Source organism: Magnolia sinica, chromosome 14 (genome assembly GCF_029962835.1).
Source record: "Magnolia sinica isolate HGM2019 chromosome 14, MsV1, whole genome shotgun sequence".
Classification (NCBI taxonomy): domain Eukaryota; kingdom Viridiplantae; phylum Streptophyta; class Magnoliopsida; order Magnoliales; family Magnoliaceae; genus Magnolia; species Magnolia sinica.
In genome coordinates this window covers 41,171,433-41,186,906 of record NC_080586.1, presented here as the reverse complement: position 1 = coordinate 41,186,906, position 15,474 = coordinate 41,171,433, and the positions used below count along the sequence as shown (strand labels likewise).

The window sequence follows — 15,474 nt, the reverse complement described above, 5'->3', positions numbered from 1 at the left end:
CTCTAAAAATCCAATCCAGCATTAACGAACTAAGCATATTGACATTAGATATCACTATATTCATGAACTGGTGGAATACATGACAATTTCATTGAAATATATTTCGACTAAGACTCAACTTCCAGACATATTCACAAAATCGCTCGACAAAAGTAGGTTTGCAAAATTGAAATTTGATCTTGATATGTATAATATGAACTAATGATTTGTGTCTTTCTGTATCATAATTTATATAGTTATTATGTTAAAATTTTTAAAATTCAAATTTTATGAAAAATTATAAATTTTTTGGGGTGCACAACCAGTCGAGTACATACTCGACCAGTCATGGCTCGACCGGTTGAGTATGTACTCGAACTGTCGTGAAACACGGGTTTAACCTTTTATTTGGGAAAAAATCACTTTTTTTTTTCATTTGGGTCTTCTTTTCCAACGACCCCTACCTCGACCGGTCGAACCCATCTTCTATTCTCCATGGTTAGTGCATTATTTTCATTTTTCTTCTGGATTTAAGTCCTTTGCACTTCCTTTTCTTTATTTGTATGGTTTATTTCATGCTTTATGATTATTTTGGGGAGTTTTCTATCAAAAAAATCTGATTTACAAGAAACTCATCTTGTCTCTTTTACAATCTCTTTATTGCTTGATTTCTTTATTGCAATGGAGGGTAGAACTAAGAAGAAAGGATCTCGTGGTCCCTCTTCATCTCATTTGACTCCTATCACCGTGCGCCATCTTCGGTCACCCGAGGATGATCCTGAGTATGTGCGGGATATTCGCTTGCGAAATATGATAGTAGAACGAACTGTTAATCCTGATCATTTGGAACTATCTGGTGTTGTTTCCCTCCTTCAGTCTGTAAGATGGGATAACATATTACATTGGGGTGGACCGGCATACCGCTCCATTGCACAGGCTATGTATACTTGCATTAGTAACTTCTCTTCTGAGAATCTGACATTTACAATTACGACTAGAGAAGGTCCAATTGATGTGGACAATCATCTTATTTCTGGATTAATGGATATACCTATCAATGATGAAGGTATTCCCATTAGTTGTCTTGTTGCAAAACCTTCTGAATCTGAGAAGAGAATGCTCACTGGTGTTTTATGTAATATGGATGCGAAATGGAGTACTGGGAATGTGCTTGCTTCTAAGTTTATGTTACCCAGATATAGGGTTCTCCATCGGATCTTTATTTCAAATGTCTACCATCATTTTGGTAATAAAACTGAGCTTATTACATTCATGGTTTGTACTCTTCATTCCATCATTACTAGAGTTTCTGTATGTCTTCCTTATCTGATTTGTTATCTCATGATTTAGTTCTGTCTCCACCCAGGTCATAGTAACATACCCTTTGCTTATCTTATGACTATTTTAGTCACTCATAGTTTAGTGGCTATGCCTATTGGAGAGGCTCCCATTCACCACCTACCCTTTAACAACTCTAACATTAACAAGATGAATTTGAAGTTGGCCCCAGGCCAAGTTGATGTGAGTGTTAGTGGAGCTGCTGAAGTAAATAAAGAGGAGGGTGATTTACCTCCAGATGATATTAATATGCATGACCTCTTTGATGAAATTCAATCTGATTCTGCTATTGATCCTGATTATCAGCCATCTGATTTTGATGCGCGTTTGCGCTCGCTTGAGGGGAAGGTTGAAAGTATAAATGTGTCCCATGAAATGCAATTTAAATATATTCGCAAATATCTTAGGTGTATTAACAAGGGACTGCATCAAATTGATCCTTCCATACCTGCTCCTTCTTCTGGTTCAGATTAGTTTTTGAGTATCTGATATGTAATAACTTTTAAAATACTTGAATTTCTCTTGTTTTATGTGCTTGGACATGCTTGCTTATTATTATGGACTTGGTTAATTGGTTATCTTGCTCATATCTTCTCTTATTTCTCATTACTGTTCTATTTACTTCCTTATTTATTTACTTCCATTATCATTTATCGGTTCTTTCCTTTGTCACATTGTGATAAAAAGGGGGAGAATTTGGATTGATGAAAACTGTTGGTGTGGATAGGTAAATTTTTTTTTTTGCAGTATGGTATTAAGGGGGAGTATTGATGAGTATTGATGAGAAGTATTGATGAGAATCTATTCGATGAGTATTGATTTAACCAGGTTGTAACTGGTGCATGATTCTTTAACGTTGTAACCGGTGCATAATTCTTTATTGTGCGTATTATGCTTATCTTATTTTAATGTAGCGTGTTTTGTCATAAATTTGACAATGGGGGAGATTGTAAGTGCTATGTTATCTAGCTCCTATGATTGTCAAATTTTGTTGTGCCAAAACCTCTTGGAATCTGTATCTTGTGTAGCTATCTTCATATTTAAGATCATGCAATTCTTATACAAGTTCAAGATATTCCAATTCAAGACTCAAGCAGCACATGTATAAGAACAAGAGATTCTTACACGAGTTCTAGTTTAACATTAAGTGATAGATCAAGCTTTCAAGCTTCAACCTATGTCAAGACAAAGTGTTTTACTTTGGAACTCAAAGCTCAAGGTGAAATATAAGTCACAAGTACTTCAAGTTCAAGCTTCAAAGTACTTCAAGTTCAAGCTTCAAAGTACATCAAGATATCAAGCTTCTTGTGCTTCAAGATCAACTATCAACCGAAGCGAATGATGATTCAATGTTCAAATATCACTTATAAGGTATGATTGACCCTAGATTGCCCATATGCTAAGTCATATTGATTGCATACTTAAATTGGTTCACTATATAATTTTATAGACTGTTTCTTGACTAGTTTTAGCCTATGTTTGACTAGTCCTAGTATTGGTTCGATCAGTCCAAGAATTTCCTCGACTTGTCCAAGGTTTGTTACTAATTTTCAGATTTTCTGTTATGGCCTCGTCCCGACCAGTCGAGTGAACAGTGCTCGACCAGTCGTGCAGGCTCGACTCAAAGTCCAGCAACCATTTTTGGTTCCACACGACCAGTCGAGAGCAGGGCTCGACCGGTCGTGCTAGCCACTCGACCAGTCGTGGAATGACCTTATCTTATCGCGCCCAAATTTCAAAAGTTTGTTGGTCTTTCGACCAGTCGAGCTGACCTCTGGGCCAGTCAAGTGAACAATTTCTGCACTTATAAATAGAGAACGATTTTCAGAGTTTGGTAACTCATTCAAGCAAAATCAAGACACCACTCTGAGAGATAAGTTTGTGATATTGTTAAGATATTTAGTGCTCATTTAATATTCTCTTTAATTTAGCTTTTTGCATTTGATTTTGAGATTCTATATTCCAATCTTATTTGAAGAAGGGATTTAAGTTTTCCCCTTTCTTGGAATCAAAATTAAATCAAGCTAGCCTAAAGTGATTTAATCTAAAAATCATTTAGAACTTAGAACCTTTTCATAAGTGAGTGTGGACATTGAACATCTACATTGAACATCTTCTTTGAATTGGTTCTACATGGCTTCTTCAAAGGAGAATATCCAGATAAGTATTTTACATTTCTTGTAAATTCCTTTTTGGTTTTTGAGGTTGTGCCAGAAAAATCTCTATTGCCTTTTTGGTTTGTCTGAGGTGATCCAGAAAACCCAGAGTGTCGGGTTTTTGAATGTGTAAGCCCACTTGAAAGACACAATTGTGAAGGTTTTAGGTGAACCTTAAAAAACCTATTTCATAGTGAACACCAGTATCCATTGTGTGAGGATATTGGGAGTGGAGTAGATGTGTGGCTATTTTTCTAAATAGTTGGTGTACACACAAGTGAACCACTATAATTTCTGGTCTTATGGTGGATGGTTGATTGTGGCATTGTGTGAATGTTGTAATTTCTTTTTATGCATTTGTGGAGAATGTTGTAATCTCTTTTATGCAAGTGTGGGAATACTGTAATAGCTTAGTTTATTTTCTTTGCTATTTTTATTCTTTATTCCCCTGTATTGGTTTGAGATTTTGATACACAGACCGTTCTAGAAATTAGGTTGTCCTACCATAAGCCATTGGTTTTTGGTGTAAGGTTGTCCTTAGAACAACATCTGTATCAACCTCTCAATACTTGTACATTTGAAGTTGTTATTCATTTCTGCTTTGTGGGATTGTTAAGTGCTATCTTTATTTATATGTTTAATTCTGCATTAAAATTTTTAATTTAGCATAGTCCTATTCACCCCTCCTCTAGGACTTTTAACTCAGCCTTTTCAACTACGGTTGCGCTTATATGAATTTAATTAGTTTTAGAATTAGGTTAAGATTAGGCTTAACTTTTTGTTTTATTTTTAGGTTAAGAATTTTTCTGCCTTGTTTTTGGAAAGTAACTTTGTCCTCTGTTTTGTAGGATCTTAACCTAGCAACTCCTATTTGGTAACTTCCTTCTAACTTTCTCTCTCTTATTTCTTAATTGTTGCAGTTTTCAATTCTTAGATTTTAGGTCAAATTCTGAACTTAAAGGGCTGAGAATGTTTGATGCCCAAGTGCGACCGTGATAACACTCTACGTCTCTTGAGTAAAGGAGGATTAGTCGAATGGTGCTTATTCGTCACAAGACTAGACACCACTTGAGATCCTCTGAGTCAATAGAAGTAATGGCTGCTAATCAACCTAAAAATCAACCTCAACCTCTAGTTGAGGAAGTCCAGGATGAGAAAGAGGTGTATCATGCACCCCTGCCTCATACTTTATGAGACTATTTACAACCGGTGGGGGTGGATGCACCTTCCTGTATGATTTTATTCAAAAAATATAGGAAATATGGATATCAAGCTAGGAGTGATCCAACTCCTTCCAAAGTTCCGTGAACTTGAATCTGAAAGTCCATGCCTACACTTGAAAGAGTTTAACGAGATAATAACCACTTTATATTTTCCTAATGTGTCTGAGGACATGATCAGATGGAAACTCTTTCCCTTCTCCTTAAAAGAAAAAGCTAAGACGTGGTTGCACTCACTACATCCACGATCTATTGGTAGATGAAATGACATGATATAGGAGTTCATAAAGAAATTCTTCCCATACCATAAGATGAACACCATCCGAAAGTTGATCATGAACTTCGCCCAAAAGGAAGATGAGATATTCTTCCAATGTTGGGAGCGGTTCAAGGATCTTGTCAGTTCATGCCCACAACAAGGTATTGAAATGTGGCGTATAGCAAATTTCTTCGATGATGGACTGACATCTTCCATGCGCTAAATGGTCAAGACAATGTGCAATGGGGAATTCATGAACAATGATGTCGACGATGTATGAGATTATTTTAACAAACTTGCTGAAAACACACAATCATGAGACATCTCCCCAAGACCTAACACCATTTCAAAGCCTACTCAATTAAAGGAGAAGGGAGGAATATATCTTTTGAAAGAGGAAGACAATATAAATATTAAAGTGGTCAGTCTCACAAGGAAACTCGAGGCCATGGAACTTAAGAAGGATAAGGCTAAGGAAGTTGTTTGCGGTATTTGTACTTGCGATGTTCATACAACTGAAAATTGTCCAACAATACCTGCTTTTCAAGAAATACTGAATGAGCAATCGAATGCCTTAAACATCTACTAAGGACCTTTCAAAGGAACCACCTCAAATACTTACAACTCCAGCTGGTGACACCATCCGAATTTTAGCTGGATGAATGGACAAACTGCTACTCCTCAAGGGATCCATAACTAATTTTTGGATCAAAGGAAACATCAAGAGGACCCGGTTCTAAAACATATTCAAGGCCAAGAGCTACTCAACTAGAATATGGTACAAGCATTCCAGGATATCAAATCAGCAATGGGAATGCTTGCATTGTCCATTCAAAGGATAGAGTCACACTTAGCAATTGGGGAGAAAAGGATGCTTCCAACTCAAGCTCTCCCCAATTCAAAACCACAATGTGAAATCAGTGGTCCAAGCTCTTCAAATCAATGGAGCAAGACAAGTCTATCACCACTCTTAGGAGTGGGAAAACAACTGGCAAATCTATTCCAGTAAGGGCTAAAAAGTCTAAGGACCTAGAAGTAGATGAAACTGATAGACCTAGCAATCTCCACATGAGTTAGAACCAAAACTTCAAAGCAAACTAGTTGCGGCATTCCCCCAATGGTTGATTGCACCAAAACCTCTAGTTAACTCTCGGGACATTCTAGAGGTATTGAAATAAGTGAAAGTTAACATCCCTATGCTCAATGTTGTGAAACAAATTCCTTCATATGTAAAATTTCTGAAAGACCTATGCACTACTAAGTGGCGACATAATATTAAAAAGAAAAAATTTTTAACAGAAAAAGTGAGTCTTATCCTCAGGTAAGATGTGCCATAAAAATATAAAGACCCTGGTAGCCCAACTATCACTTGTATAATTGGGAATCATTGGATTGAGAATGCACACCTTGACTTGGGGGCGAGCGTAAATCTGATCCCCTACTCGCTCTACAAACAATTGGGTCTAGGTGAATTAAAACCCACCCGGACCACATTAAAACTTGTTGATTGCTCAGTTCGTATACCAAGAGAGATGATTGAGGATGTAATGGTCCAAGTTGATAAATTCTACTATCCAGTAGATTTTATCGTCCTAGACACTCAACACATCGTAGATATGAGCACTCAAATCCCTGTCATCCTTGGACGCTCGTTATTTGCTACATCCAATGCTATCATCAATTGTAGGAATGAGGGCATGAATTTGTCTTTCAGAAATATGACATTGGAGCTCAATATCCTTTTCAATATGAGCAAGCAGGCAAAGGATAATGATGAAAGCCATGACATTAATATGATTGATTCTTTCATGGAAGATAGAGCAATCCTAACTCTATACTCTGACACTCTAGAGAAATGCTTGGCCTACTCCCATGATTTGGATGATGACATGATTAGGGAGATGGATGCCATGCTTGATGCTATGCCGGTACTTGAAGTTAACCGGTGGTGGCCACAATTTAAAGAATTACCCCAAGCTGATGTAGTGCCTATACCGTCTAGCCTCAAAGTACTGAAGCTTGACCTAAAATCTTTACCCTCTGATCTCAAATATGTCTATTTAGGTCAAGATGAGACATACCCGGTGGTGATTTCTTCACAACTTGAGCAAGAACAAGAGAGTATTCTTATCTTTACTCTCATTGAGCATAAAGGATCCCTTGGATGGTTGACTATAGACCTCAAGGGAATTGACCATTTGATTTGTACTCACCGCATTCATCTTGAGAATAATGTGAAGACCTCTTGGCAAACACAATGTATATTAAATTCAAACATAAAGAAAGTGGTTAAGGCCAAGGTACTTAAGTTGTTGGATGTGGGTATTATATACCCCATATCTAATAGTCAATGGGTGAGTCCAACTTAGGTGGTTCTTAAGAAGTCCGGAATCACCATCGTAGCCAATGCCAACAATGAACTCATGCCAACTAGAGTTACTACTGATTGCAGAATGTGAATTGACTACAGGAAGTTGAATACCGTCATGAGGAATGACCACTTTCCTTTACTCTTCATTAATCAAATCTTAGAAAGGCTAGCTGGTCACTCTTACCATTGCTTCTTTGATAGATATTCGAGCTACAATTAGATAGAGATAGCCCTTGAAGATCAAGAGAAGACAACGTTCATATGTCCTTATAACATATTTGCTTGCTAAAGGATGTCATTCAGACTGTGTAATGCCCCTGCCACTTTTCAGCGATGCATGTTGAGTATTTTTTCTGACATGGTAGAGAAATATTTAGAGGTCTTCATGGATGACTTCTCTGTCTTTGGTTCATCCTTCAATAAATGTTTGGAAACTCTGTGAAATGTGCTAAAGTGATGTGAGGAAAAAAAATTGGTACTAAATTAGGAGAAGTTCCATTTCATGGTTTCTGAGGGAATAGTTCTTAGACATATAATCTCGTCCAAGGGAATTGAGTGGACAAGGCTAAAATTAACCTTATATCTAACCTACCTCCACCTAAGAACATACGAGATATCAGATCCTTCTTAGGACACGCAAGCTTCTACAAATGATTCATAAAGGACTTTAGTCATCTCTCTCGTTCTTTATGCATTCTACTAAAAAAGGATATACCATAGGAGTGGACTGATCAATGCTAAGAAGTTTTCATTAAGCTCAAGGGCATGTTAACTACTGCACCTATCATGTAGCCACCCGACTGGAGCATTCCTTTTGAGATTATGTGTGATGTGTCCGACTATGCTATTGGGGTGATGTTAGGCCAGAGAATAAAGAAGAAGCCCTACATTATTCACTATGCAAGTAGAACTCTAAATTTTACCCAAATGAACTACTCTACTACGGAAAAGGAACTCCTAGTAGTATTCACTTTGGACAAATTTAAGTCCTATTTGATTGGATCCAAGATCATCATCTACAATGATCATGCGACGCTGAAATATCTTCTTTCTAAGAATGATGCTACGCCCCGCTTGATAAGATGGATCCTTTTACTCTAGGAATTTGATCGAGAAATAAAAGATAAAAAGAGAGTAGAGAACGTAGTGGCTGACCATCTTTCATGACTTAATCTTCCTGATTCCCTTAAGATGACACTTATACACGACATGTTCCCTAATGAACAACTGTTTAAACTCTCCCAATTACCTTGTTTTGCTGATATTGCTAATTATCTTACCACAGGTTTCATGCCGACACATTAGACTGTGCAAGATAAGTAAAACTTTTTTGCCGAGGTTCGTAAGTTTTTCTAGGATGACCCATATTTATTTAGATATTATGCTAACTAAATTCTAAGGAGGTGTGTCAAACAATAAACACCAAACTATCATCTCCTTCTGTCACTCTCTGGCCTGTGGTGGTCACTTCTTTGTTAAAATGACCATGGCTAAAATTCTGCAGTGCGACTTTTACTGGCCCACTTTGTTCAAGGACACTCATGAGTTTTGCAAAGCTTGTGAGTGTTGTCAGAAATTGGGTGCATTATCTCGATGAAATATGATGCCTTTGAACCCCATTCTTATTATTGAAGCATTTGATTACTAGGGCATCGATTTCATGTGGCCATTCCCCCATTCCTTTAGAAATTTGTACATTTTGCCAGCAGTAAAGAGGGCTGTACATCGAGCCGAGTCGAGTCGAGGTGGGCCCATCTCGGCTTGACTTATACGTGCTCTACTCAAGTTCGAGCTCGAGCTCACCCTCGAGCTCAACATTGGAGCTTGGCTTGTTTGCCAAAGCTTTAGAGTCGAGCTAGTGGATCGAGTCGAGTCGAGCTTACCTCGAGTCAAGATGAGCCTGTTCTCACGTCAATTTATTATATTTTTTGCTAAAAAATATAAATTAAAAGTCAACAATATTATGTCTAAAATGTCTCACATGTCACATTATTAAGAAAAAAGAAGTGTCATATATACCTCTGGATACCACATGTTGGTCCTCAACTTCAAATCCAAAAGGCAAAAACACATCACAAAATATAAAAGCTTAAACAAAATTTTAAAAGCTTACATTCCTTCAAGCAATTTTAGATGCATTCTGGACCTCATCTTCACTTCTATTCTGGTCTTCATATCTTCATCATCGAAACTGTTACCGCCCCAAACTGGATGCAACCAATCTTGCATACATATCATTGCTTTATTTGTTTTCGAGGCGAGTGAGCTTCATACTTGCTAACAACCCTGCCTCCCATGCTAAAAGCTGATTCTGATGCCATAATCGAAATTGGAATTGATAATATGTCTCGTGCCATTATCAAAAGTCTAGGGTATTCATGAGCTCTCGACTTCCACCACTGTAAAACATCAAAACCATCTTCTTATAACCTTATGACAGGCTCCTTTAGATACTTCTCCACTTCTAATTCAGTTTTATATGTATCGGTTTCTTCTTCATCCAAAAAAGACATAAAGTCACGAAGTCACTTTCCTTCAGTAGAAGTACTACCCGACTCCGTATATTGATGAGTAACCGTTGTATTGGATGTTGCGACCAAAGTACCAACATATGAAGTGAACAACTCTTCAACCACGAGCTCTTGACTTCCACCACTATAAAACATCAAAACCATATTCTTGTAACCTTATGACCGACTCCTTTAGATACTTCTCCACTTCTGATTCAGTTTTATATGTATATGTTTCTTCTTCATCCAAAAAAGACATAATGTCATGAAGTCACCTTCCTTCAGTAGAAGTACTACCCGACTCTGTAGATTGATGAGTAACTGTTGTACTGGATGTTGCGACCAAAGTACCAACATATGAAGTGAACAACTCTTCAACTGCAGCATGAATAATGGCAGTCTCTGCTGAAACTCTTTTAGTACTGGAATAAAGTGATCTGAAAAAATACTTAACCATTGCGGTCTTGTATCATTGATCCATAACAATTGCAATGGCCATTAATAAATGATAGTCAACCCAATACTTATCGAATTTCATTTGCATTCCCAAAGCCATCATTTGTAAAAAATTTGGACCCTCATCAGCACACTTTTTTTATAACATCCATAATGAAAATAGTTTCTGGAGGAAATTGAATTGCCGTAAGATACTTATTCCCTAAAATTATCTTCGTGCATTTGTAAAAAACTTTGAGAAACTGATGAACATGTCAAATTTCATCCAGTCTTCATCACTAGGCACGTATGTGTACATTTTATCATGCACCGCAAGTTCAGAGAATGCAACTTTAAATTCCAAAGCTGTATCTAACATTTCATAAGTTGATTTCAGCGCGTGTAGACATCCAATTTCAACTGCTTTTTAGATTTCAAATCCAAACGCTGGATTATATCAGTCCACGTACTCAGTCTTGAAGGTGACCCCCTTATATATTTAACGTTATCTCGTATATTAGCGATCGTGGAGTCAATTGCTTTCAGTCTTTCTTGCACAATCAAATTCAATATGTGGGCACAACATCTGACTTGGAATATTTTACCATCAAAGAATAAATTTTCGGCTACCTTAAATTGACCGTGTAAAAAAGAAATTAAAGTGATCTAAAGTTATTGAAGAGATTCTTTTCAATGCCCCACTCAACAAGATAATTATAAATGCAGTTGAACATTACCACACCAGTATAAGGAGGAGGAACGTAGGGAAAGTTTATAATATTCTTTTATAGTTTTTAATTTGCATCAACGAAGTGTGCGGTTAATGAAATATATCCCTTTCTTTTATTCGATGTCGTCCACATATCTAAAGTCAAACTTATTCTTGATGGGATGTTAGAAGAGCTTTCGAATTTGCTTTCTCAATCGCATACATCTTCATGCACTCTCTTTTTACAGTAAGACGAGAGACCTTCTCACATATGGTATTAAGGAATTTGTAAAATCTCAAAAAACTTTACTTTCTACCATGCTAAATGGCTTCTCATTAACTATCACCAATCTTGTAAACCAATCTTTCATTTTTTCTGGATCATACTTATAAGTGGAGAGTGTAGCTTGAGAGTTGTCATTTTCAGAAGCGGTAAATGAAAGTAGTTGTTAGACTCCACTCGTCAACGTTTGTGGTCTCTTCATACATTTATTAAGATGCCTCTGATAATGAGTAATAGAAGAACCAGAATGCTTACCGTAAAGAGTTTTATAATATTTTCATTTAACTTTAACCAAATCATCTGGTAGCGTGATGTCATCAAAAAACTCTTATATTGCTGATTTTTTTTTTCCTTTCACTGAACCTGAAGTCATTTCAACTTTGTTTTTCAATATGTCTCCCTCCATAATAACAGGAGATGTAACTAACACACCAGTGGTACTTAAGTTTTCCTTATTAGTCATCTATAAATCAAGAGATAACAAGGGTAAGGTAAGATTAGAGCTTTTACAGGTTAAACTAATCAATTAATCACATTTATATGTGTATATATAGATATATAGTATAAAAGATATTAGGGCCCCTCCATAAACTGTAAGACACAAGTGTTTCAAATAGTTCTCTAATAAATAAATCCGCCGGAATACATACATATACATAACTATATATTGTCCCTAATTATTTCAAATTTTGTTTTCTAATTGTCTCTAAATATCTCATATATTCCTGCTTGTCTCTATTTAGAGGTGGTAATTGTCCCTATCCCATTCAATAACATACCATGTACTGTCCTCACACAGTTTACATGTGAGCTGAACTTTCGGTAGCATATTCCCGTATTCTCCAGATATATGTAAAATTCAATACTAATTAGTTGCCACATGTAATCCATTACACATGGATAGAGGAAACCAATTAGTAAAGGAACACATATCTAGAGAAAATATAGGGAGACGCTATCGAAATTTCAACTATATGTAAACTGAAAATGGAGACAACCTAAGTACATGGTATGGTACCGAATTGTCCAAAATAGGACAATTTAAGAATCCATAAAGAATAAGCATTTTCAGTTGAATGACTGTACTTGTTTAATATAAATTCTTAAATGGGAGGATACATTGCTAAACTACTAGGTGGCCTAAACACTAATTAACAACATCAGTTAACAAATAATCATAAACATAAACATCTAAAGAACAAATATCGAAATATATAAGAAAATGAATGAGATAATGATTTATAGCACAAATATATAAATATGTAATTATAAAATGTGCCTAAAAATTTATTAAACAAAAAAAAGAAAATATTTGATGGAACTTCAATATTAAAATTTTGAAATATATATTACTTTCTATGGATTGAAGAATAGAATAGCCTACCTGATCGTTTGGATCTTATCTTCAGGTTTTTGGATTGCTTTGAATACACTAGTCAAAATTTTGAACCACTATCAGAAAGAGGAAATAAATCTGATCTGTGGATTAAAATCAACCAACAAGACTTGTTTTAGACAGTGGTTAACCCATAATTTGGTGATACAGAAGGAATATCTTATGGGGCCCACTACTGATGGACCATGTCCCAAAAATCCCTCAGATTGAAAAATGCTAGTCATCTCATATGGTTTAGTCAATGTCGTGGACCCCACTCATCAGAAAACAAAAAAAATGCAAATGAAAAGGAAAAGAAAAAAAGAAAAACAAACTTGTCAGTGCATACGCATTGTTGCCCAATGACGTGAGGGGCGGAAGCCCTCCTTTGGGGAGTGAACTGGGCCCCACTCGTGGGACCCACCATGATGTAAGTGTTTAATCCACACCGTCCATCAGCTTTTTTCTAGATCATTTAAGGCCCGGGGCCCAAAAATGAAGAAGATCCAAATCTTAGGTTACCCACATCATAGGGATTAGTGGGCCAGGGGCGCTGCCCCCTTCCTGCAGCTAGCTGGTGGGCTACTCATGGGCCCACGCTGGTGCATTTGTTTAATCCACACAGCCAATCTATTTCTCCAGCTTACTTTTGGGCCTAGTGACAAAAATGTAGTAGATCATCTCATGTGGGCATCACCACAGAAAATAGCATGGAAAATGATATCCACCATTGAAAATTTTCTTAGGGCCTACCCACGCCATCTATCCTGTTCAGAGGTCACACGGACCTGGAGTGTAATGCAAATATCATCTTGACCCAACTTAGTGTGGGCCCACCATGATACTCTGTGTAGTGCATCCGTCTTACTAGATTGTTTTAGGACACAGTCACACAAGTCCAATATTTTATACTTATGTTAGCCATGCTGTGAATCTATTTTTTCAGCTTATTTCAGAGTGTGGCCACTGGTCATTAGGGCCCACACTAGGGTGTATGATACCCAACCGTACACCATGTTGCCAGCCCATTAAGTGAGCAAGATTCAAAGCTCAGATGGGGCGTACCAAAGGAAACAGTGAGGATTGACATCCACTGTTGGAACATTCTTAAATGGGTCCCACTTAACGGTCTGGATCACTAAACATGGCCCCCACTTTGACGCACTAAACTCCGAGAACAGATTGGCTACTCCCCTTGCGGCCTGCCACAGTGCCATTAGCCAATGGCTAGTGGTTGGTACTCCGTGGGCCCCACCATGATGTATGTGTTGATTGAGCGTCCACCATTACAAAAAATTTGGGGGCCATAAAAGTTTCGGATCAAGCTGATCTTTGTTTTTTCCCTTCGTCTAGGTCTATTTGACCTAATCAACAGATTGGATGCCAAATAAATTGTAAACAACACAGTGGGCCTTAAGAGGATTTTAATGGTGGATATCCAATCACTATTATTTTCCTGTGGTGTGGTCCACTTGAGATTTATATCATCATACGTCTCTGCAGGTGGGCCCATGGGACCCACATCCACAGCTGATGGTGTTTGCTAGCCTGGCCACAACCCGTAAGGGCCGCAACCTGCAAGGCCGCAAGGGCTATAAGCTTGCAAGTCTGCAACTCTCATGGGCTGCAATAGCAACGCAGGAGAAGGGTAGAGAGAGAGAGAGAGAGAGAGAGAGAGAGAGAGAGAGAGAGAGAGTACCGATCTCTTCCCGGCTTCCAGCCTCCAAGCTCTAGCGGATGGTAGGAATCATCGGATACTTGGATCCGATTTGGGAAGGAGAAATGGAGAATGGGAAGAAGAGGAAAAGGAAAAACTAAAAGGGGGATCTGGTCCTTGGATTTGGGAAGGAGAATGGGAAGAAGAGGAAAGGGAAAAAAATTGGAGAAGGGCATCCGGTCGGCCACTGCTGTTGCGCTGCTGGATTAAGGATTTTTAGATTTTAGTTTTATATGCAGGTAGAGTCGAGTCGAGTCGAGTGACCCGGTGCTCGAATTCGACTCATTTTCTAACTCGAGCTCCCAAGTGTGACTTGACTTGACTCGTCCCACTAAGTCGAGGCAAGTTTTTTTGAGTCGAGTCGATCAAGTTTCTTGACCTAACTCGACTCGTGACCAAGCCTAGTAGTAGACTATGTCACTAAGTGGGTCGAAGCGATCCCTTGTCGGACAATGACCATCGTACGGTCATTCGATTTTTAAAAGAGAATATCCTTTCCTGGTTCGGAATGCCTCGAGCCATCATTAGTGATGGAGGTTTACACTTCTGTAATAGGCCATTTGAGAATTTAATGAAGAAATATGACATCTCTCATAAGGTGAGCACTCCATACCATCCACAGACAAGTAGGTAAGCTGAGATTTCTATCAGGAAAATTAAACAAATTCTGGAGAAAATGGTTAACCTTGGCTATAAAGATTAGTCAATCCATTTGACTGATGCTTTATGGGCATACCGTACAGCTTTTAAGACCCCCATTGAAATGTCTCCCTTTAGATTCATCTATGGGAAGGCTTGCCATTTGCTTGTAGAGTTGGAACATAAAGCCTACTAGGCCATCAAAAATATCAATTTTTACCTAAACAACGTTAGTTCGCTGCACAAACTTCAATTAAACGAACTCGAGGAAATCCAGAATGACACATATGAAAACTCGAGAATTTGTAAGGACAAAATGAAGGTCTTCCAGGATAGGAACATCCTTCGGAAATCATTCTTAACTGGTCAAAAAGTCCTCCTGTACAATTCTCGATTACACCTCTTTTTGAGTAAACTCAGATCTTGTTGGACCGGTCTTTTTATTGTTACTATGTTTATCCTCATGGGGCTGTCGAGATAAAG

At 37.7% G+C, this 15,474-nt stretch overlaps 1 non-coding gene across 1 annotated transcript; it reads right to left on the bottom strand.

Moving 5' to 3' along the window:
* Positions 1-5,010: 5,010 nt before the first annotated feature.
* On the bottom strand, positions 5,011-5,117 carry LOC131226492 (small nucleolar RNA R71). Its single transcript, XR_009161871.1, has one exon. It is a non-coding gene; the product is annotated as a small nucleolar RNA R71 (small nucleolar RNA).
* Positions 5,118-15,474: the final 10,357 nt, after the last annotated feature.